The sequence below is a fragment of the Galleria mellonella genome, unplaced genomic scaffold, assembly GCF_026898425.1.
Source record: "Galleria mellonella isolate WM207_F2 unplaced genomic scaffold, CSIRO_AGI_GalMel_v1 utg23, whole genome shotgun sequence".
NCBI lineage: Eukaryota > Metazoa > Arthropoda > Insecta > Lepidoptera > Pyralidae > Galleria > Galleria mellonella.
In genome coordinates, this window is record NW_026442045.1 from 186,272 (window position 1) to 213,552 (window position 27,281).

The 27,281-nt window shown below is 31.8% G+C and overlaps 1 protein-coding gene and 1 non-coding gene across 3 annotated transcripts in view; one reads left to right on the forward strand and one right to left on the reverse strand.

Moving 5' to 3' along the window:
* The window catches only part of LOC113514151 (dopamine D2-like receptor), a 309,488-nt gene that overhangs the window by 130,039 nt on the left and 152,168 nt on the right, over positions 1-27,281 (forward strand). The gene's annotated exons all lie outside the window — the stretch shown is intronic.
* Positions 1,671-1,742, reverse strand: Trnap-agg (transfer RNA proline (anticodon AGG)). Its single transcript has one exon. It is a non-coding gene; the product is annotated as a tRNA-Pro (tRNA).

A 27,281-nucleotide genomic window follows, 5' to 3' on the forward strand; every position in this document is an offset into this window, starting at 1 on the left:
AAACCTTATTTTGTTACAATAAGGTTCAAAGTTCAAGTCTTGAGTGCATACGTGCAAATTTATACGTCCTTTAGATTAGGTAGTATTTTTTTTTAAATGTAACAAAAATGGATTACCAATAATTTATGAAAATAGTCTAAAAAAAATCAGATCCTGCAAGTCTCCGCTAATAACTTATGCAGACTGAAATCATCATCATCATTTCAGCCTGTATCTAATCACTGATGGATACAAGCCACTCCTAATGCCTTCCATCATGCGTAATTGCAGTTGCTAATCATGGCAACTACAGACAAAACCCCTCTAGGGGGAAGCTTATGTTTAGCAGTGGTCAGTTAAAAGTTGATATGATGACGATGATGATGTGAGATCCTGCACTGTTCACATCTGTATATTTCTGGCTGTCTTCTTAATATCATCGTTCCATCTAGAACGTAGGTTCTCAATGTGGATGACAGTGACTCTTTATGGGTGTTTAAGAGTTTCGGGGGTGGCAGTAGAAGATCCAGTGAAAATTAGAGAGGACCATTCATCATTGAGATGGCGCAGAAAAAGCGTGGGTAGATTAAAAAATATATGACATATATAGAAACGCAGATAGTAAGTTAACTTAAGAGAATTAAAAAAAAACATATTAGCAAAGTGGACGGTAGGAAAAATAAGGTTGAGAAACTATGGACTATATATAACTATTTAGGAGGAAAGCGACCAACGCTTCGTAACACTGTACGCGACATTCACTCAAAGACCTTTCTTCCCTATCTATCATCGTATATAGAAATATTCAGTTAAATTATTGTAGTTTAACTATTTTGGTACATGATACTAAGAAAATAGATAACACCATATGTTCACGCTTATAATACGACTTAATACTCGTATTATATTAATATTCGTATTATAAATATGCAAGTAAGTTCGTTTGTTACCTCTTACCGCCTTAACAGATTGTTCAATCTCTGAAAGGTATATGAGACGGAGAAGGACATAGACTACTTTATTTTAGTCAACAAACATATCCGGGTTACGCGGGCAAAGTCACGGGTATAAGTTAACCTTATATAAATTTGGTTCGATGATATCTTTCGAATATCGATACATCGGATTCCGAATAGATAAATACCGATTCATCGTTTCCGATGTGTCGAGCACGCACTTCCGTAATAACATGCCATCGATATTCTGTTCGCAGCGAGCTCTATTAATCGTATTGTTTCTGTGCTGTGTACACACGAAGTAAAAATATTTTTGTTTGTTTAGTTACGGGAAAATATAACAATTCTTACTATGTCACGATATAAAAGTGTAGATAGATCAAACCAACACAGAACATCTTCTGTTGCTTACGTTTCATTCGAATAACCTTTAAGAAAAGAGCATATTCCTTTTTAAAAGGCCGGCAGTACACCTACAATGTTAGTATTGGGGTGATCATGGGCGGTGGTAGTCACTTACCATCAAATGAACCATGATAACCATGATGAGATGCCCACTGTGTTGTAAAAAAAAAACATTTGGGGAGTTTTACAGTTTGCATTCCCAAAGAAATGCATGTAATAAAAATTGTTCCTATTAAAAATATTTCTAAAAAAATTAAATAGTAATATATTTTATATATAATAAAAGATTGTTGTCAGCCGACATTATGAAATGTTTAATGTAAAAAGTTTGGGCTCGTCCGGGATTTGAACCCGGGACCTCTCGCACCCTAAGCGAGAATCATACCACTAGACCAACGAGGCGCTTGTAGATTATTTTAAATTCTAGCACAATAATCGTAAAAAATGCCTTTCACTTATACGCATACAACGATATTTAATTATATAGATAAATATAAAACGTGGAGCTCGATTTGATTGCAGTATGTTGTATTCATGCCATTACCAAAAAGGCTGCCAGTTCAAATTTTCAACAAATTACAGGCAATTTAGAAAAAAATGTAATTAAGCGGGTTTCCATACGTTTTTTCTTTATACTTATACAGTAAACGGTTTTTCATATTTGCATTTGGCTACATAAGAACGTACTAAGAATGAAATATAATGCAAAATCGAGATACTACTACTTACTAATATAATTAAATGCATACTAAAAGGAATACTAATGTTTAAAAGGTATTTAGATGTTTAGATATTACACAAATTTAACATTTAATTAACGTATTTGAACGAAATTTGAGTCATATGTCGATTTGTCAGTTTGTCAATTCTCGTAAGCGGATTCAGACGAATGGACTTCATTAGCCGTTTATGGGCAAAAAAAAAAAAAAAAGGTTTAACAAATCTTTACTAAATACATGTAAAAAAGAGTTTGTTTGTTCGTTATCTCTTGGTCTTTTAAGAAGGATATAGGTTACATTTTAACACATTCAATTAACCAATTCCAGTTACGCCGCCAAAGTCAGGAGAAAAAGCTAGTAAAATATTATGACATTTCATTTCGTTGTATTACTCTCTGAGAGAGAAATCAAGATTTTCCAACTAATATACAAACACGAGCCAAATTATGAAATAGATAGGCAGACAGTTGTCTCAATTATTTCGTCTAAATTGACGCTTGATATGTAATTGATATGACGGGTAGTCTAAAACAGGCTAAATTTTAGGTAAATTTACGTAAGATTCTTATTTGAATATTGATATTATGAACTGAGCTTTTTATTCGCTCCGCGTGGATTTAATAAGTAGAAAAACTAATGAAATATATCGGTTCTAAATAGCGTATCAAGATAAAACACACCAGATTTTAAGTTAGACCTTCGAGAATACATGAAATATGAACTATGAAATCCATCCAAATTGGTGCAGTAGTTTTTGCGTGATGTCGGAATAAACATACCTACAAGCAGCCAGACATATATACAAAATAAACAAATCTAAAAATCATTGGTTGGGTATCTATTTCTCTTATTTAGATCTCTCTTATTATTTTTTCTTAAATCTCCTACGTACCAAAGTCACGAAGGATAAGCAATCTGAAGAGGGAATTGGCTGGTTACATAGCTTGCAGAATCGACAACCAATGAAGAAGAAAGGTTCTTGAGTGGGGGGACCCCGTCCGTGCAAATGCAGTGTAGGACGACCCCCTACTAGATGGAATAACGACATGAAATTCATTGCAGGGAGTCAGTGGATGCAAAAGGCTCAGGACCGTTCCTTATGTCTGAAATGATTAAGATGATTTCCCATGTATAAACATTATCTAGTTACAAGTTTATAATATGAGAAAGAGTCTAAATAAAGCAAACAATTTCACTAAGAACAAATTATAGGAAAAAGAATATAGTCTATGAGAGAGCATAGTTACATAAAAAAATGCCTAGAGATATAAAAGTATAATCTCACCTGTCCTGTTCAAAAAAGTAACAAAATAACACTATATATTGAGGGTATATTAGTAATTAGTAGTTTGACTTCAATGTATGATATTTTCATAATTTAACCGTAATATTAACTATTAATTGTTATTGTTAATAAGCAATCTACATGTATGTAGAATATATACGGAATAAAGTAAATAATGAATAAAATAATAATAAGTAGACTTTAGACACTGTCCTTACATTGTAAACGACCTGTTATATCGAGTCGCATTGCATTGTATAATTTTTATAAAATACCTTCATTTTTTTTTTTTTTTTTTGTTTCGAATGATGTTTTATTTTTAGTATATCTACACTAATATTATAAAGAGAAAAGATTTGTATTTTTGTGTGTATGTTTGTAATGAATAAACTCAAAAACTAATATGTCGATTTTAAAAATTCTTTTACTTATTAGAAAGCTACATTCACCCTGAGTAACATAGGCTATATTTATTGCTAGAAAAAATTAGGGATCCTTACTAAAACTTTAGTAACGCAACTCAAGGTGTAAAAAGAATGCTATAAAATATCTTTCGTCGCGTGCGCTGTGGAAACTATTGGTGCTGAAACAAAAGTATGTTCTACAATATTGAAGAAAATATCAATAACTATAAAAAACTTAGCAATACTACATGTCCAACTATTATCGTTATGTCACAATAATCACTTTTTAAAATGTAAAAATGTCCACCCGTGCGAAGCCGGGACGGGCCGCTAGTGTTTAATAAATTGCGCTCAATAGCAGTAGATACAAAGTGCATGTTCATAGTTTTTAATTTCTTATTCTTATATATCTATTTTTATTTATTATTTTTTCATTAGTACAAATATGTGTACATGGCGGACTTAATGCTAAAAGCATTCTCTCCCAGTCAACCATAGGGAAGTGTCAGAATACTCGAATGGGGTAATACTAATTATTGATATACATACATACTAAAATTACATATATAAACGAATAAATATATATGAATAACAAATATACATACACATATATGATATATACTATATTATACACGAAATTGAGAATAATATAAAGCACTTACTGCTTGGATAAAGTAAAAAAGTGAGCGTGAACACTTTTTTTGAAAGACGGTTATATTATTCTATAAGTGATTAATGTAGAAATCTTAAGATAAGTTAATTTCTTAAACCGTAAACCGTTCTTATTCAACTAGTACAAGAATATACAAGCACTGCACTCTTTTCCACTCCACGAGATAGGCTTTGCTTAGTGTGGGGTTATAGATATATTGTACCATACATTAATTTTGTTTAAGGAAATAAAATTATTCTTATTCTTATTCAGAAATTTATGAATAAAATTTTACAAATATATTTTTTTTTTTTTTATAAAAATCGTTGAGTTTCTAATAAATTATAAATATTTGAGTTGCAAAATTCAGTAATAGGAACTAATGATCCATTGCTAGTAATATTATCTTTGGAATCAACTTCCAGCAGCAGTATTTTCAAACCGATACGACAACATAACCTTCAAAAAAAAGTATATTCCTTTTTAAAAGGCCGGCAGCACACCTGCAATGCCGCTGGTGTTGTGGGTGATCATGAGCGGCGGTAGTCACTTACCATCAGGTGAGCCGCATGCTCGTTTGCCCCCTGTGTTGTAAAAAAGATCGTCCTCCACACTATTTCTCTTGGAAGACATCAGGGTTAAGTCTTCATCATGATGGATCAACTATTTCGACTCATTTTCACTTATTATACGTACTGTTTAGCATTTAGACAACATAAATCAATAGCGTCGGCGAGGTTATTATTATATTTTATTTATTTATTTATTCTTTATTGACCACATTGCAAAAAATGATTGATATAAAAGATGGAATTAATGCAAATTAAACAGAAATGGCCGTGTAATCCCGGCATAGAATAGGCCATCCATAAAAAAATATTACAGTAATTATGATTACTTTCCTGTGTTATAACTTATATACTTGCTTCTTTTTATAACTTCCTATTAAAAGGAATTGTAATTTACTTTTGAAACTGAAATTGTCCTAAACCTACAAGTTGTTCCTTTTCTAACAAAACTCAAATGAGAGTGTACCTAATTCTGATACGGTACGTGAGCTGAGGGTCCAATGAAATAACCCGAGGGTATGTTTATTGTAAGTTTGGGAACAAAATCTCAATATCATTTCGTGTAACCAGCCCAGACATACAATTATTTCAAAAATTGACATTGCTAGCGCTACCTGTGAACCTTTTCTCAGTAAACCCTGGAAGTCCAGGTGTTTCGGCGTTTTCATAGGTATTGAATTTCTGCGACTACATATACAGGATGTTTAAAATATGTGTTACCTCAAGTACGAGTGATTTGTTTGATTAGCTTGAAGGAAGAAAAAAGAATTAAAATAATAATATGTTTATCTCGCGGCAATATTCACGTGAATCAGCATGTAAGGTATCCTATATCCTAATTTACGACGTAGCTTAGCTGTGTACCAAATTTCATTCAATGACATTCCGTATTTATTACGTGAAAGAGTATCAAATATCCATCCGTCCATCAATACATCCATCGCTACAAATTTTCGCATTTATTATATAAATAGGATATTTATTAAAAAAAAATTATCAGGTTCCCATACCTGTATACTAGATTAAATTATGGCTAGTTATTTATATTGGGCTTTTGATGACAAAAACTTTATTCTGTAGGCCTTACTACATTTATATTACTAGATACTAAATTATTAAAATTCGGTAATAATATTATAACTATGTATTATATTATACCAGTATATTATGTTTTGACGATATTATTATATGTATGAAGAAGAAAGGTTCTTGAGTGGCGACCCCATATGGGTAAACGCAGAGTAGGACGACCCCCCATTAGATAGATGGATGCAAGTGGCTTAGGACTATTCCTTATGGCAGTCTATGGGGTAAGCTTATGACCAGCAGTGGACAGATAATGACAAAATCATGATGATGATGATATTATGTTTAATTTTTTTTATTGTGTCAAGCAAATGCACGGAAAGTATTATGGCTTGCTTTTCGTACTCTATTTCATAGTACATAACATTAAAGCTATAGTAATTTAAATTTACTTTCTTTTAAAGAATAAATAGAAAACCATACATACATACATACATATCTATCACGCCTATCTCCCATTAAGATAGACAGAAACAAACCACTATGACAATAAAAAAAAATCTTCACAAACAAATATAAAGACGAACTATGAGAATTGTTGACGATCCCAACCTCACAGGCTATATCGAACCCTTAAGTCTAAGGCAAGACTTTGCTTCCCTTTATGTGTTTTCCACTTGTATAACGGATTGTGTTCTGAGAATTTGGTTGTAAGGACGCCCACAGCCACCTTTTATCATCACACCGCTCACCATCGACAAGGAATTCATTCTTTAACGTTAGAACCTAAATAGTCGCGTAGAATGCGGTTTCAAAGGAATTTTCTCCCGCGAACGTTGAATCTGTGGAATAAGGTCCTTGTCGAGGTTTTTTCTAGAAACTACATTATGGGGTTCTTTGAAAAGTATATATTAAGTTTTTTTCTGGTTTGGCAATACGCATGTGACACCCTTGGCGTTACAATAAATGTATGAATAAAAAATATTTGGCGAAAATGTTTCTCTATTTTATTTCAAATATGAATATTTTATTTTTACCTGGAATGTCAATTGAAATCAAATATGTATTGAGAATATATAAATATAATAATTGGCACTAAATTTAAAACATCATGTATAAAATGTATTATGTATTCATATAGCTAGTCTATTCCAAATTTAAACAAATACAATGCAAAAAATATTTGGTTCCATGTTAGAGTTCCCTAGTTACTGTTATAAAAATGTTTCAGAAAACCTTTTAGCAATAGGAGAGCGCAAATTCACAGCTCCGCAAAAAAGTATTAAATATACAACGGCGTTTGTTGTACCTTTTAGGGGTTTGTCTGTTGCCTTTTTGGTTCATTATTATTCTTTGTATTGACATTTTTAAAGGTATAATTCAAAATGACACTATCTTTACTAATATTATTAATATATGTAAAAGTGAGTTCATTTGTCACTTCTTGACGGCTTCTCCAATTTTTATTTATGCAACTTAGAATGGTAAATAAGCTGATGGTCAACCTGATGAAAAGTAGTAACTGTCGTCTATAGACATGAGCAGTACCACGGTTATAGCAGAGTATATTGTTTCGCCCATGATAACCCCCATATGTTGCCATTTCTGAGGACTCAAGTGTTATTCTTCTGTACCCTGTAAATTCACTGCCATATCCCACACACGACTGTTCCACGGTAGAAATATGAATGGGACAGAGATGTCCAAGTAACTTATGTACATAGTCACACTCTGGTAAAGTTCAGAAACTTGGTATACACGTACTACTTAGAATGAAGCAGGACCTACTATTTTGGTCGCGCAAGTGAAGTCATAGCCGCAGCGGTATGTGTATAAAAACCTATTACGTTAATACAAAATAATTGAAATTAGGCCAGGAAGATAATACATATGAAATCGCAGGTAAAAGCTAGTATATAAAATTCAAATTAATAATACCCATAATGAAAATATTTCTGTAGAATGAGCGAAGCCCTTGCTCTTGCAATGAGCTAATTTTAATATTTGGATATTACTTTATTTTTCTTCCTTAGATGCCTTCTTATTACTGACAATTTCGTCGCATTCTTTCACATAACTTTACATAAATTTAACAATATATTGATCAGATAAACGATATGAGATTTTTAATCAAACGCAGAGTCGATCTAATATTAAACCAAGTCAATTACATTTCCTTTTTTGTTTTTTTATTTCCCTTTGTACTAATAACGTCTTAAGATATTCAAATAGGATTTAAATTTGTAGCATATTATTTTATTAAAAGAATGATTGTTGATTATGTGTCTTTTTTTTATGTAACTGAGGAGGCCCACAAGGATACAGCCCACCTGATGGTAAGCGGTTACCGTATCCTATGAACGCCTACAATGTATACTTACTTATAACAAAAAATAAAGAGTATATTATTCCTCAATATCTTCTAGAAGTAAATCTTTAGAATTTAGAGTCACATTTAATAATACTTTATCGGTCAAAATATTTCCTTTTCGGAGACAATTAACAGCATTCATTTGTAAAACAAATTGTTTTGATTGAAAAACTTGTAGCCACCCTCCCTATTCTCATTAGGGGTTGGTCTTAATTAATTATTTATTACCCTCCTGTTTTGAAGTTCCAGCAGATTTATGTTTTTAATTTTGATATAGGATTGCCCGATAAAGTTTATCGCGACGCTGTATTGTGGATAATAAAGAAACGTAACGTTTTTTTGAACGGTTATAAACGTTATCATTTTCTGTACATGACATATTTATATCCTTCACTTTTATTTTTTCTTTCAATTTATTTAATTTTATTTAAATAATTAAAATTTATTTTAAATAATTTCATTTATAATTAATTTTCTTTTGATTACTTTTGACTTATACTCATATTTTTTATAATGGCATGTAGAAATACCTTATTTTTTTATACAACTAAGAATAGCAAACAAGTTGATGGCTCACCTGATAGAAAGTGGTAACCGGGGCCTATAGACATAAACAGTACCATGGACATAACAGAGTGTACTGTTTCGCCCGTGATACCCTTCATGCGTTGCCAATTTTGACGACTAAGGCGTTATGCCTCTGTACCCTGTAATTTCACTACCATATTGGGATATGGCAAGAACTTCAAATTCGAATGAGATAGCAAATGACTCTTGTACAAAGTCTCCCTTTGGTAAATATAGATATACACATTTCTACGATTAACTATTTTGGGGATACAAGCATGATTATTACTTATTAAAATCCTTACTAGTATTGTTAATATAAAATTGAATTCGTTAGTTCTCCTGCTCCTCCTTAATGGGTACCATTTTATATTTTCTTTTGTCACTAATGACTATAAAAATCGATATATATGAGGTGAAAAAAGACTACTTTTATCCTGGTCAATGAACATATCCCTGTCACGCAGACGAAGGCGCGAGTAATAGCTAGTAATGTAATACGTAATAAAAAGATCAACTAAATTTCTAATACCCTACAATAGTAAGGAGTGTTTAATTTTACTTAACCATTTTTTTATTGTTCGTCGAACTTAGTAGAATAAGTATTAAATCCAGACAACGTCTAGAAAATTCTTGAAAAGTACGCTCGAACTTTGCAAAGACTACTTCTTAAGTAAAGAAAGATAATTACTTACAGCTTTTTGTGATTTTAAGACGATCTCAACGATATGTAATTAGTTCTTAAACTGTAAGTAAACACAGACAACTGTAAGTAAAGACAGTAAAGTGGAGTGTACACCCACGACTTCATCTGCGTAATTTTTTTAAATGTGATAATGGTGTGGCAACCCCGCCCGCGCTATCGGTATACATGGGCAGGGTACCAGTGAGGGGTAATAGGTGAGGATGAAGCAGGGCAGTTAGCCCATCGTGACGAATTCAACAAGAATTGTTCACGATGGTTTTCAGGGGGAACCACGTGGAGGTCGACCTAATTGGGTATATTGCTAGCAATGAGGCCGGCAAACTCTATTACTAACAATTCCTTTCCCCCTTCAACTATGTTATTAGGATCATAAAAAATGTATAACTCCAAAATGCTTAAATTTTATTATCATCATCGTCATATCAGCCGTTAACTATCCACTGCTATATATGAACAGTCTCTCCTTATTATGGGATTTTACCAATAGTTGCTATTTTTGGCAGGCAGGTTGCCAACCTAATGGTCGAGGGATGGATAGCAGCGACCATCTTAAAACATCATCAAATACCTAACTGCTTAAATTGAATTTACATGAATAAAAAAATATTTCTTACTTTTTTTCTACTACTGTTTTCTAAAAACATAAGCGAAACTGATATTCTACCGCGGTAAATAACTCATGATAACATTAAAGAACAAAGGATATACTTAACCGTATTTGAACACGGAAAATATAAGTGCATTTTTGTCGAAAGTAAGTTGGCCCGGATTCAAATACGGAATTTTCAGGTTTCACAACTACTTGAGCATACTTTACAAGAGTTTAATATTATTATATTAGCTATATAGTAGCAACGAAATCTCCTTTTAAATGCATTTAATCCGAAACAGCATTTTATACGGAATCACAATGGAAACAGCTATAGTTATATTTACATAATATTGCCGAACTTTAAAAATACTATTACATTTCAGATTTCGAAACAATATTCAACCTAACCAACTTTGTAATAACGTTTCTATTTGAGGTTACGTCTATAGTTTTATAGCTTTGTTTTTCTAGTCGAATGTTATGTTCCCGGAAACAATCAATGTCTCTGACTACCCCATTTGACGTTATAGTCGTAATATTTGTTGCATAATTTTATACTTAATAGTTTTATTATTAAGACATTCGTGTGACTTAGTTATAGAAAATTCATTTTACAATGATTGAATTTGAATTTAATGCACTTGGATGGTACGTCATCACTGGCAATAGTATCAAGTCACAAATGATAGGTAATGATTTACTAGAGAACTGAAAAGTAAATAAGCATATTCTAATATTTTATCTCCAATGTATAATAATTTTATGGAGTAGGTACAACCGTTTTCAAAATATTTACAACAGTATTTCTCCACTAAATAAAAATGCCCCTAATAATCGGTTATATGAAATGCTCAGAATTTTTTACAGTCATTTTAACTTTTATATATACCTAAAAAAAATACCAAATGCAATGAAAATAAAATTCGAAAATATTTTATACCTCCAGGTGTTAAATGATATTGTGTTTTAATCTTTTCGCAACCGACTTTCATGTTGGTCACCATATTAAAATTGACATTTTTCTTTTTAGAGCAAATAATTTGATTACAAATTATTTGCTCTGAAAAGCAATTCAGTTGATTACAAAACAAATTATTCTAGATATACAACTCCGCGTTCTAAATTCAAATATTTTTAATATAATGTACCACTTTTAGATACACAGTTTCGAGTTCTAAATTTGAAAATTAATATAATGTACCTATGAAACAGTTTACTCTAATGTGGACGATTTTAGTAACATCTTATGAAGACAGTGGATGCATCTGACTATCCATTAGAATTTAAAATTGTGAGCATATTTATTGTTATTTATTTTATTATTTTTTCATTTGGATATCTTTGTAACACAATAGTAAACATGCTGCGATATATATGACTTTGCTTTTATGAATAATTGAGATTTACGTAAAAATAATTAATTACATCGTATTATACAGAATATAAAATTCCATGTCATAAAGTTCTAAGCTTACTACAAACTGTAGCGTGTCGTAATGTAATGTCAAAGCTTAGCAAGTTGCTCATAAATTGAAGTAAATTAGTCAAATGTAGCTTTTGTACACGACTGTACACTTAAAATGCCACGGTGTGAGGTACAGGCGTGTAATCAAGTGTTACAGACAGATTTATGGCGAAAACTCGTTTCCTTTATGGAAGCAGTGACCTTCAGGCTGTTTGCCGTTTTTCAGAATAATTAACAAGGTCAGGATGTTGAGGGACGGTGCTAAATTTAAACGGTATTGAGTGTAAGTGTTAACAAAGCTTATTTATGAAGGTATCCATTCTCATACGTTGAACTGAGGACGTACATTATAAAAACAATTTTAGATCTTCCATTTACGGAATAAATTTGAATATTTGTCCGTATTTTTTTTTATTTCTGTTTTTTGTATAAAAAAGTTGGATATTGGAATCGTGTCAAGTTATTTTACGTGAATTTAATAATAATTTTAGCATATTTAAAAATATTAATGAGATGAAATTCCATGCTAGAAAAAGAAAATTATACACTTATGATATTGTTTTATTACCTCTCAAACTCTGAGATAACTCACTAGCATGCATAGGGTTCTAAGGTCATTATGATGGTTGAAGAGTTTTTTTTAAATTTATTGTTAATAAGGGCAGAGGAAGACCTAAACAAAGACCTAAGACAAATGCCGACTCCAAAAAAATAATTGAAGTAAGAGTACGAAGATGATGATGCTGTAACAACACATACCATATTGGTGATATTTTATTTCTTGAGAGTGTTTATTACTTATTCATGTTTAAGAAACAAAAAAAAAGGTACATAAAATAGTTATACAAATTTTAAAATAATTGTTATCAAACTTTCATAACAAATTTTAATTTTAAATTAGTATTGAGTGGGATTGAGGAGGTTAATAGTCTTTATAATATATAAGTGGGTGCTTCTTTTTTTTTTCTTAAATGTGTATTCTAAAATATTTAATTAACTATTAGTTTTTCTTTTTAGTTTTTAAGGGCTTTCACTTTCTTCAGCTATATCAGCTTTATTGTACCCTAAACTGATTTCTCAGATAAAATTTTATCTATTTTCACTAGTCACGGAAATAGAGGAATTATTAGCTATCAATAATTTACAGAGATGTTAAAAAATTTCTGAACATCTTTCATGTATTAGAGTCTGTATCAACTAGGCATGGATAATATCAGTACCGCTCTGATATCTATATATTGGAGTCCTCTGGACAATAATGGTGGAAGAAAAGGGCATCACCCACTTTGTAATCACCCACACTAGTTAGTTATCTCCATTCGTTTCAATCGAGTTCTTCATTTTAATATTATATATTAGACAACCGATATTTAACATATATTCTATTGGACCAATATACAGGTACTATAACTATAATATACAGATCTTGCTATATATTACCTATCCTTAGTATTAACTAGCTACAAATAGGCATTGTCAATATATTGCGAACCAATGATTGCATTCCCAAAGCAAATAAAGTGGATAGCGAAAATCGGGTTAAAATTGTAGACATTCAGTACTGAGAGCTGAAGCAATTTAACAATTTTTATTTACACTGACTGGGCCGATCTTGCACTGTTTAATTTGCTATCGACACTGTTACCAACTTCGGAACCGGCCCCGAACAGCAATGAAGAACATTTAAGTATATATAAATTATAAAACATTTATTTATTAAGCATAAATATCAATTGTAAAATATCTTATTAATATAACAAAATAATTGGGTGATAATTTTTTTATTTAATTTACCTAAATTGTCTCGACTAAACTCGAAAACAAGCAACGCAAAAGTCTAAAGTATAAATTTCAATACCTATATATTGTTATATAAAAAATATTAACTATTAAATGTATGCACAAAATGCGATAGAAACATACCATGAAGTTAGCTGCGTGTTTATTTTCCTCCTGTATAGTATTGTAAAATAAAATAAAAATGTTTGATTTGTTATGTTTGCTGACTGTTAAATATACGCCAAACTGTTTCATTAGATATTTATAGTCGATATTGTAACAGGAAACTGAAACTTCAATAAAATATTGTGCCCATTTTATTTGTGTTCTACCGAATAAATATGAAAAGGCCATATAGGGTACATACAGCAATCTATATTGTTTTATTTAGTGTTTTATTTGAAGTTAGTATTAAAAATCTAACATGTAACTATAATATACAAGTATCATAGATTTATGTTTTTCTATCCATTTTTCTAACTACTAATACCATAGGCTTTGTCATGTTATGAAATGTATACAAGATAATAACAACTGATATGTTCTGATAACAGTATCGAAAAATAAAAAATACCCGAATAATTGTGAATTTACGTCCATTGCATCTTTTTTACAACCTGCGTACATATATTTTCTAAGAGATGACAGTAAAATCAAATATTCATAAATATATTAGATATAAATAGTATATAATTACTCTTATATTATATATTTATAATTTTTTTATTTATATGATCGGTATCATCGTATAAACATTCAGGTGAAGCAAAAATCAATATGATTTTCTTCGAAATACACAAAAAGAGAAGGCCGATTTCAAGCTTGAATCAAATACAAAATTCTTTGTTATATAAAAATAAATACACAGCAATATACGAGTAGGCATTGTTTGATAAAAATATAAAATACTACTCGTAACTTTGAAAGACCGGGATATGCATGATCAGGATAAAAATTAGCCTATGTTTTTCTCCATTCTATATAATACATGTATAACAAAATTCATAGTGATTGGATAAGCTGTTAAAGTACTAAGAGGTAACAAATCAATCTAGTTTCACATTTGTAATTTTAGCAAAGAAGTAAGTATTTCAAGTAATTTAAAGTTACTAAAATGTTAATTTCACTTACAATTATAATTAAGTAATATCAATTTCAGGAATGAAACAAAATTTAATATATCAAATTACTTTTCGTTATAACCGCAAAATATTAGGCATCTCTGGTTATCTGATACTGTTTCGTTTAGAATTTTATTGTAATATCGGATACAATATATTGGTCGGCACAAACATAAATTGACAACTTTAATCAGAAGGAAGTCTCTACCGACCATGTTACTCTCTGTGAAATATTTCACAGACTCGCGCGAGCAGGTGGGTTGGGATCGTAAATTTTCAACTTTCAGCTTTATTTAAAGTCGGATTAAAATACACCATAACTTCCGATCTATACGCGCCGTTATATTTTGTATAGGGAAAAAAACTCTCGTGTATTTTTATGAAGTAAAACTTCCGCCTTAGAATTAATCATGGATTCGATAATCTCATCTATTATGTATTCGAACGATCGCAAATTCTTTTATATAGTATCCGAGATACATATGTGTTATATCATCAACGACCTATTCTCTGCTGGATAAATATAGACCTCCCTCGATGACTTCTAATATACGTAGGTGGGGGAAAAATTGTTTGTAATTCGGACTGCCAGTCCCATTGCTAACAATGTACCTTCTCCTGGTCCTCTAGAAACCACAGTGATGAATTCCAGATGTATCCATCACGATGGGGTAACTGGCCTGCCCTTTCGGGGGAAAGGGATTTTTAGTAGTAAAGAGTAGTAGGGCCATTACTAGCAATATACTCTATCAGGTCGACCTCAACGCGGTTCCCCCTGGAAACTATCGTTTTAATTATCGTAAATATCGCATTAATTCTTGTTGAATTCGTCAAGATGGGTTAACGGACCGGCTTTCATCTGCATCTGTCATTTCTTACTGGTGCCCCGCCAGCGTATATCAGTAGCGCAGACTAGATTACTGTATACAATAAAGTATAGGTATATGTAGTATATTGAAAACTAAGTTAAGAATAATTTATCGAAATACGTTGAATTTTTAAATTATTTGCTTTGTGTTTTGAAATGTTTATCGCCAGTCATGTTTCGTTAGTCCATCTTTTGGGTAAGGTTTTCCTAAACTGCGTTTGCCTCTACGGGGTCACTACTCAAGAATCTATATTTCTTACTAATTGTCTGTTCTTCGAACTATATATCTAGCTCATTTCCACTTAAGATTCAGGCTATGTCGGTCGCTTTGATTCTTCTGCGATAATCTCATTTCGGATTTTATCATGCAAAGAAACTGCGTGCATAGAGCTCTCCATAGCTCACTAAGTAACTTGAAACTTTTGCATATGGTCAACCGTGTAATACTATATTTCGGATCTTTAGGTTATCATTGGTAACATGCACTAGTTAAACTTTGTTTACACTTTTTTAGAATGGCAAACAAGATGACGGCCCGCCTGATGAAAAGTGGTAACCGTTGCTTTATAGACATGAGCAGTACTATGGACATAACATAGTATACTGTTTCACTCGTTGCTACTCCTGAGAACTAAGGTGTTATGCCTCTGTACCCTGTAAATTCACTGCCATATCTCACACAGTCATGCAAACACAACTGCTTCACGGTAGAAACACGAATGGGACAGAGGTGCGCAAGCAAACGACTTTTATACAAAGTCTTCCTCTAGTAAACTTTCAGGTATGTTCATATATGAAGAAAATAACTTAAAGAAATGTCTATTAATTAGCCAAATATTCATTACCGGCATATATTATCCATTAAGACTTAATGGTGCTGGCTTAATAGCTATTCCGATGTACTTACATAATTAAGTTGGTATTTGATTTTCAAAGGAAGTAAAGCGTACAGTACGGAGCTAACAAGAAACCTCATTAACCCAGGCGGCTCACCTGTGATTAACGTGAGCATTATCGTGGACCGACCAACAGCCGCGCGTACAATGAATGTAGTGATGTAGATTTTATCGTTAAATGTTTATATTTTTAAGTCAGCATAAATTTTGTGAGACTATAAAAAAATCCCTTGGATTTATGTACTTTTGCGTGCCATATGGTATAACCTTATTGTTATATTATAAAATACATAAATATATAAAACATTATTTAAATTATAACCTAAACAAAGATCTTAAATACCTAGATGGCCTATCGAATAATACAAAACATCCAAAGAAGAGACTTCCTATCAGCCGTTAACTGTCCACTAATAATCATAAACTCCCACTATTGGGGGTTTCGCGAGTAGTTGCCACGTTTGTCATACGGGTTGGTAACCACAATTCGGTTTTGATGATGTTTTTTTTTACAACACAGGGGGCAAACAAGCATGCGGCTCACCTGGTGGTAAGTGACTACCGCCGCCCATGATCACCCACAACACTAACGGCATTGCAGGTGTGCTGCCGGCCTTTTAAAAAGGAATATGCTCTTTTCTTGAAGTTTATGTTGTCGTATTGGTTCGAAAATACTGCTGCTGGAAGTTGATTCCAAAGAATAGTTGTGCGTGGAAGAAAGTGCCTTGAAAAACGTATGGTGGAGGACCGCCACTCGTCCAGATGATTGGGATGAAATTTTAGTTTATGGCGGGTTGTACGATGGTGAAAATCAGCAGCAGGTATCAATCCGAACAATTCCTAAGAGAACTCCCCATGATAAATTCGATATTAGATACACAGAGATATAACATTTCTACGCAGTTTCTGTCGGTCGAGCCGGACAGTAAGGCGGCAATCGTCAACAATTCGAGCTGCCTGACTTTGAATGCAGTTTAAAGAGGGACACTGCTACTTATCCCTCGACCATTTACGACACTCTCTTATGACACCAATGGAAAAGGAAGAGGTGGCCTGTTCTATGCTAGGACCACTCGACAAGGAAACTTTGTTTACTTACTCATAGTTTTCAAATACCTACTTAATTTATTGTAAAATAAATTATTCCTAATTCTGATTGAAAGACATTCTTCTTCACGGAGACTGTTAAAATTTTAACAATATTATATTAGTATTTTTTTTATCAAAGCTTATAAAATTGTATACGCCAACTCTCAGTTGGATGTAGTCTCGAGTAGCAATAACTTTTTTAATTATTCCTCCACTTTTTATTCCAGTCTTATAAGTTGGAACAGTTTCGTATTTAAACTTTGTTCGGAAAATATTTATTTTTGATGTTCACAGTATGAGTATAATTTCTTGAAAATTGTTTATTTATTTGTAAATATTAGATTGAAATCTTTTTTGTATATTTTATAAAGTTTTGAGTGAGTTGCGTAGTTCCTTAGTAAGTGAAAAATTAACCTATTAATAAAATCCTTCCGCTCGCATGAGGAAAAATAACATGGATTCAAATATATAGAAGGATTAGTTTGCCGTTTGTTAAAGTGTTTTGGTAGAAGCCATAGTTGTAATCAACGGATAATCCACAAATATATTTATAGTATGAACCTTTTAAAATTGAATTTACCCATCGTTTATAGAATAGGCATATAATACAGAATATCATTTTGCTTTGTCTCACTCCTTCATCTCAAATCATTTCAAAAGATTAAAAATATAATAAATTAATATAGGTATTTATTTTTTTTTCTCCTAATAACAGAATCACGATGTGAACCAGAATTATTTATGTTGTTCTATTCAATCTATCGACAAAATAAATATCAAGTCACATCACTAAGTTAGTATTCGCAATCTAGCGTAACGATCAGCTATTAAGGACCAGGTAAAAGTAGTCGAAACGTGTTATACAGCACTCGACCCGTGCACCGACTTTGCAACATTGGTGTTGTAAGTGTAAGTTTATGTGAGAAAGCTTTTATAATTAAAATGGTAGGCCATTATTGCAGATAACGTGATTCCGCGGCCGCAGAACAAATAGTGTTGGAGGATTTTCTTTCAAAATATTTGGGTAATAACGCTTTATTATGATACATCTGATGAAGAAAGTAAAAGTTACTCTTTACTGTTTAATTGGTGCTTTAACTGCTTAAGCGATTATTATGAAATTGTACTTGGCATTGATAGATATTTGGACAGATAAAATATATGGTACTTTCATTCTAATCAATCGATATATCTCGATCACTCGAACGATGTCACGGGAAAATCTAAATCTATATAATAATAATAAATCTGAATAATATATTTACGTAAATATCATCATATCAGCCTTTTACTGTCCGCTATTGAACATAAGCCCACTCTTTGGGAGGTTTTGCCAGTAGTTGCCACGCTTGGCAGGCAGATTGACAACCGCAGTCAAGGCTTTAGAGATGTTTTAAGAGGGACGCTGCTGCCCACCCTCGCTTTTTCTTAGTCAGCTTTTACCACACAACGAAGGATGGTCTATTCTATGCCGGGAATCCACGGCCAAAATACGTATTACGTAAAATAACACAAATATACGGCCAATTACGTAAATATACATGTTTTAAATTGCTGAAATGATCTTTATCTATACATTAGAGATATTATCTATCGACTCTATTATCATTTACCCATACTAAATACTAATTCAGAATTCTATCAAACAAGCACAGCTGTGTGCCATATTTTCTTGTAGGTTTTCTGTCATTTTATATTCGATAAGTAAAGCTGACTATTTACTATATCTTCTAACTTTTAAGACGTTTAATGCCACTCATGCGATATCGCGTGAACCGGCTGTCACCATATGTCTAACGCCAAACACGCGTTATCATGCAGTCGTCTTTAACTTTCTATACACGGTAAAATAGCTACCATATCGCAATCGCAACGGCCCATGGCTCCAGCTACTAGGAAAGTCATTGACTTGGAAAGGGATTGAATATAAATTGTCTGTATGTGAAAAGTTTTTGATGAAACTTGGCATACGGACTGCCAAGTTTTGGGAGTAGGAACGAAATCGGCGTCGCAATAGAAAATGTATATACTACTTCGTTTATAAAATTTGAATATGGTGACAATATAAATATAAAAAATAACGGTTACAATAAAAATAAACTCTGTAAATTTGCAGATTTTCAAATATTTATTTTATACATGCTTATGTCAAGAAATTATATAGTACAATGCCTAAATAATAAGCAAATAAAAATATAATTAGTCAATTTAAATAAATATAAAACAAATCAAAAGAAATGCGATATACAAGTTTTATTTCATTGGCTGCATGAAGAACAATCAGTTTTTCGTTTGTTATTATGAACATTCACACCCATGATTTTTATTGTTATATTATATACTAACTTATATAGTTAGTAACGTATAAGTTATAGCTGTTGCCCACAACTTTGTCCGCATTGAGTACGGTTATATTAATAACCCCCATTTTACATCTTTTCACCATCTCCAAGGTGAAAATTTTAGAAATTATGACCAAAAATGGCGGACTTCCATGCATAATTTCATTATTTTTTTTTCACTCTCTCAGAGCATAGAGTTAGAAACGAATTTAATAAATGTTGGAATAAATACTTTTTGTTTTATGATCAAAATCTTAAACAATAATATACAACCTTCCGTCATTCACTTCCGCCAACCCTTTCTAAAGTAAAAAAAAAAGAATAAAGATTATTCAAAGATAGCAATAATTACCTACTTATATTTTATATGCAAACATAATTCGTGCTAAACCTATAAAATAACAACCGAAAAACAATTCCGCAAGAATAATTCTTATATCAATAAGTATTTTCTACAAGTATATCCAATCGGCCAACAAATTTCAAAATGAGTCTATAAAATAATAAAGTAAACATAATTTCAAAAAACCCTTAATTTTTTTTTAAAATCCCTTAACTTATTTATAGATCTAGAAAGAACATTTATCGCGTACGAGTACTAAAATTTATTTATATTTAACGTTAGACAATAACATTATTTGTTTATATTTATTCTTATTATTATGCGAGTATTATCTTGTTATACACATATATACATAAAATATGTTATTATTTTATTATACATAGTTATTATATATAAAGTCGTAGTTGTTTTTTGCTGAAAGGCTTATATCTGTGTTGATAATGATCACATAAATATAACTAGATATAGTATGAGTTATCCAGATACCTAACAAAAACAAAGGCAATTTTCCTTTAAGATGTAGGTAGTACGCCGGATCCCTTCACCGCGTGCACGATAAAAGCGCCAAAATTAGCTACACGGATGTTTGCCAATTGTCTCCGTTAAGGAACACAGTTTTCTTCAGACCCTACGTATATTATCCAAGTTATTCTTAATCTACTTCATTTGTTGACAGTTATTTATATATATTATTTAAGTAAATAAATAGTCAAAATATTCAAAATCAATTACATTGATCCTTAAATAAAAAAAAACAAACCATTTTTTTATATTACAAAGGCGGCGAACAAGCATACAGCTCGTTTGATAGTAAACGGTCACTGTAGCCTACGAGTGCTTGCAACATTAGAAGAGCATTTAATTCATTATAAATATATAGTAAATTTATTTTATCAACAACATAATACAAATTTTTGAGTTTGTTTTTATGTTTTGATGTTATGATTTTAATATGCTAAAAGTTACAAAAGAAAGCAATTGATAAATCGTAAATAAATTTACAAGTCTTTGAACGTAATTAAGTTGAAATCTAATATCAAAGTATCGATTACGGAGCAATTTTACCAAAACTAAATAACAGACTTCATCCACTCAATTATTTTCACGACCAACAAACATACAGCACATAACTGAATAATTTTAAAAATTTTATACTTGTGTTAATTTTCACTACGTTTAGTTTATTCAATATGCAAAATTGTTGAAATTACCGACAGACACAACATACGAGTTTGAACCGCATGAAACCGACTCGTACCACTGGCTATGAGATAGCTGCGGTAGATAATTTAATTATACGGATAGCCGACAATTGCCGGTTTCATGGAGCGTTTCGCTTGCCGTCCGCCCATTCTTCCGGAATGCACTTGTGCTATTAGCATTTTAGACGACAAACATAATCCGTATCGTTACACTAGATTCCTACAATTGCGCCTGGTTGGCTGAGTTCTCTGTATCTGGATGTAATATTGCATAATAAAAGATAAGGTTTGGCATAGAGATCTTGACATTGCATAATTATGTCCGTCGGCTTATACGATGATATGAACCAGTGGTATTAGCATTTTAAACTACAAAACCTAATCTGTGTTATTAAATAAAATTCCTGCTATTACGCTTAGTTGGCTGAGTTCCCTGTTTCTTGTATTGTACAGAAGCGATAAGATGAAAGATTTGTAATATGAATTTTGACATTGCATAATATTAACTTCTATTTATGTCGAAATATATGAGAGTACTTCTACAATTAGTATTTGAAACGACAAAGAAATTCCGAGTCATTAAAGTTGGCTGAGTTCTTTGAATCTTGATAAAGTTATGGCATACCATTTGAAATATTAATATATGAAATAGCATAATTTTCTATTGATTACCATCGACTTGTACGGTTTATTTTATTATATCACGACATGTGACCACACTATTCTGAGCGAATATAGAGACAATATAGTCCATGAATACGATCAACCGAAAAGGGAATTATTTACTCTCAACGGTTGACCGCACTATACCGGCTCACTAAATGCTTTTTCACGCTACGTTTGAAGGATCCGGGGTTATAGGATGAAGGAAACACGTTACGGAAAAGACAATTTTACATTTTTACGGTATGATTGTGCGTATGTTCAATAGCACGATTTAATGAAATAGATTAATTTAATTATTAATAGTTTTTTTATATGAAGAAACTATATATTCTTAAAGCCCATTTAAGTACTTATTAAAACTGTTAAAGAAACTATATAAATATCAATTCGAATATCAAAGCTTAATACGGTTGACTAGATTTTAAGATATGAAGCCACAGAACAATAATTAGTAGAATAAACTACAAAATTGTTCGCGCAGGAAGTTTCTTTGACAACTAATGAATATTCTGAATGTATAAGTCTCTTGGTACATACGTTTACCTTACCTTAACAACTCTCTTTCCACAAAAGGAAAATTCTAGTATACTATTAGCATGTGTTAGAACGTTTTATCATTCATCATTTCAGCCATTAACTGTCCACTGCTAAACATAAGCCTTTCCCATAAAGGAAGTTATGCCAGCAGTTGCCACAGCTGGCAGGCGACAGTTGTCAACCGCAGTTAGGCTTTTAGAGATGTCTTAAGAGGGACGTTGCTGCCCGTCTCTCGCTCTCTCGTAGTCAACTCTTACGACACCTACGGGATAGGAAAGGGTAGCCTATTCTGTGCTAAGGCCATACCGCCAAGAACAGAATAAGAAAGAAGAATATAATTGTAACCTAAAGGTTAGTATAAATACTATATAAAAAAGTAAAGGAAAATTAATTTCAATTCAAGTAATAGCGAAAGACAATTCTTAAATTGAATAAATAATAATCTCTAATACTGCTAATACGTATTAATGTAACAATATTTTCACGTACATGAACTATTGTATATTTATAATACGAGTATTGTACAGCTTACCAAACGCATTTCGTAATTTGACTACAGGTCATAGTAGAAAACTAGTGTCTTTTCCACTAAGTTGTGACGTTTTTGTATTGCTGCGGCATACAAATGTATAATGTTTTTTTTATTTTTCATTGTAAGATTTTATATGTCTGTGATTGGTGCTTACAATTATTTAGCACAAAACTCGTATTATTTCGTATTAATGCAATAATATGGATGTGGAAATATATATAGAATATTAATATTAGTGAATATTACCATTCATTGGAACTTTGATCTCTTGTTGAAATTATGTCAATATTTCAGAATGGTTAGAAGTTCCAATAAATGATTTTGTAAATAAATATAATTGTAATTAACACATTGAAATATTCGTTTATAATACAATGTATTATGATTTAAAAAATATAAATGACTACGACATCGAAAGGACAACGACAACGCGCGAATAATTCCCTTAGTAATGAAGGCGTTCATAGGCTACAGTATCCACTTACCAGCAGGTGGGCCGTATGCTTGTTTGCTACCTCAATGGTATAAAGAAAAACACAAGAACATCTGTTCTTCCAAAGGTTGACTAGTAAAGAATACTTACTATATATACAGTATTAAGTACCAAATATTTATTTGTAATATGGTCAATAAAGAATAAATAAATAAACATCAAAGATCTCAATGCACTTCAAAGTTTCTTACTCTTGAAACAACTACAACGGCCCGCGCTCCCTCTAACTGGGTCAATCACTTTTCCTCCACCGTACAGTTGTGTAAACAAGCTGCGTACGTGCAAACCCTGGTTCGAATCCAACGGGAGAATCGCTAAGTTACTCCTTTGTTGTTTGCGTCCCTCAATAGGGCGTTATATTGTTTTCATCTTAACGATCGACAGTTCCCATAATTGTTCTCATTGTTATACTTGCGTGTTAAACGCTATTCTTGCTATATTTGTTTTACATCAGCTTAATAATGGCTGTTCTATTTAATTAGTCAATAATGTATTTCTTCCTGCAGAATTACCATTACTGGTATCTGAAATTGAGCTTATATTTAGAGGACTTCCATTTTAATTTAGCTTATAGCATATTCATAATGATATAATAAATTATTAAAAAGTCTGTAAAGGAAGTATTAGGTACATAATTAATCCAAAATGGGTTTTAAATTCTCTTTTTGAAATCAATACCGTATTGATTTTGTGACGATTAAAACTATCATTTTTTTTACAGTAGATCTAAATTGCATCAGTCATTCATTTACTTGTAGAAGACAATTATTAACTTGTTGATATACAATCCGAGCTGTATGGTCCCGGCATAAAATGGACCACCCTTCTTTTTTCTCATAAAAAAACAAAACCAGTAAACAATCATATGATCATATGATCCTAAAACTCATTAAACTACAATTGCTTTTATTTTACGTTATTGTATATCATTATATCAACCGTTAACTGTCTACTGCTGAACATAGGCCTTTCCCATAAGGAGAGTTTTTCCAGTAATCGCCACGTTTGGCTGGCGGATTGGCAACGGCAATTTGGGTTTGGTGATATTTTAAGAGGAACGTTAATGCCCAACCCTCAACCATTAATTAAAAATGCCTTACGTGTAATTAAAACAGTTGCTTAATACTTTGCAGCTATACATCGGAACATGGCTGCGTTCGACGTTGTTTTAACCTAGTTTATTGTGAGGCCGGACGGCAGCTAAAATTGAAGTGTACACACCTCGACATATTAGCATTATTAATTTGCTGTAATCTTCTTTACATATAATAAAGTAGTGACGAAATCAAAAGTGTACATTTCTCCTAAATATTTTAGAAATGTAGTTTATGTATATAATTTATGCGATTAGAAACTGAAAAGGTTGGTTTTTATTTTTTTTCTGTGTGTATGTTTGTCTACTAACATTTCTTTCGATTGGTCCGAATTAATTATGATGGTATTTCCACAATATATTAAGCTAAATTGGAAATAAATTTGTATCAATGTGTAATATATCAATTGAATCAATGTGTAAATATATGATATATAAAAATAAAATTATTTTTTTGTTTAAACACACCTTTTATCAAGTAACATATTATATTTCTTTAACAATAGATAAGGTATAAAGAAATAAAAGTATCAAAAAATTAAATACTACGAACATCTCAGGTTACTCTTTGTAGCATGGATATCACAGATTATTCTATGATGTCCATATTTCTGTTTATATGTAAAGGCGAGGGAGACCGCTTTTCATCAGGTGGACCGTCAGTTTATTTTCCATTCTAAGATCTATAAAAAAAATTATATAAAGATTTTTTATAGTATACGTGTATAAAGTATAAGCATATCTAGTATGTATATATGTAAATACAGGGATATTTCTCACCTTAATGATTAAATAAATTACTACACCTAATATAAAAGAAAGAAATTTGGCACGACACACAAAAGGATCGCCCGTTCAAGAGTATGATGCATGGAGCTAAGCTACTTGACAATCTATATGGGTAATATAAGGAAACGCGACCCATGTCAGCTGCTTGGAGAGGCCCAGTTTAACCCTACGTGAAAGCAGGGTGTATAAAAATAAATCTGATCTCTACTAAAATACTAGCTCGTGTGAGAGATTTAGATAGCGTAAAATTTGAATCCTTCTCGTGAGTTATGGACTTTTGTATGATAAGAACTATTGGCGCATTTGTTTTAGAGACTGTAAGGGCTGCGATAACGATTGAAATGGTCAATAAATTTCAATAGTGCTATTACAGTTGTTCCGCTATTTTTGCGTCATTTTTTTTTGGTTTAAAAATGAAAAAAGATGGAAATTGTTTTTTTTGTAACATGAAATGGCCGATGGCTCATCTGATGGAAAATGTTGCAAAGTGCCTATTATAGTCACTAATAGCCCCATGAACAATACTAAATACACAAAATAAATTGTTTATATTTATAATAAGTTTACTACTGTAATCTTGTAAAGGATCATTGATTGATAAAGAGTCTATAAATAAAAATATCTATACATTTTTTTTATCATAACCTCGCCTTCGCTATTAGCATACACTGGCGGGATACCAGTGAGGAGAGATGATTGGTGAGGATGAAAAGACAGGTCAGTTAGTCTATCGTGACAAATTTAACGATAAACTCTTAAAGAAAACTTTTACAGAGTTAAACTCACTTGTTGTACATCTTCATTTAATACAAATTATATCAATGCTATTTTTGTGTACAACAAAGTATAAATAAAAAAATTAGTCATTCCAGGAGGATAGAGTATATTGATAGCAATCGGGACTAACGTCCTCATTATTAACAATCCCTTCCCACTATCCCCACAGGTACCCCTCATACCTGTACCCACACAGCAGTAGTATTAGTACACCTGCCTATGCTATATAGTGACGGGACGCCAGTAGAGGATATAACGGTGAGGATGAATTGAACTACGAAGTGATTAATCTGACAGAATACAATGCTAATAATGGGGACTAACGTACCCACTACTCATTGCAACCTATTTCTTGGCTTGGTTTATTAGTAATAAATACGTAATACTCGGTGATAGCGTAATCTAACATCTGAAATCTATCTAGCTTATAACTGCTTTATGATTAGTAACCACGCGATAAACAAACCTGCTAAATACCTAATCCAATATTTGAATCTTTTAAATTTACTGTGAAATAAAATATCTCATATAATATGATAAATAATATTCTTAACGTATTTGTTCACAATGAATTTATAGTTTTAGCTGTTGTCTTTACTGAACATAGGCCTTCTGTATAAAAGAACTTTTGCCACGTTTGAAAAGCGGGTCACCAACCTCAGTTGGCTTTGGTGATGTTTTAAGAGGAACGCTGCTGTTCATCCCTCAACTATTGAGTTCCCTTAGTCTCTTGTAACACCTGCGGGAAATGAAGGGGTGAACGTGTGGTCCTGACAAAGAATTGGTGAATTTATTATTTGTTAAATATAAATTTACTATTATGAACTCATAAAACAGTAGCTACGAGTAATTCATGTAAGCAAAAGTGTCTCGTAAGGACTTAAATATATAAATACATTTGTGTTTTATTTTTTAATGATATTTGTTATTTTAAATAATTATATGATTTGTTTAAATTGTTTATCGTGCTTTTAAATCTCTAAAGGATTTGGCACGGTTTGTATCTAAATTTATTTTAACAGTATGGGCTTTAGCAGTTTAGCAGTGCCAAAATTTAC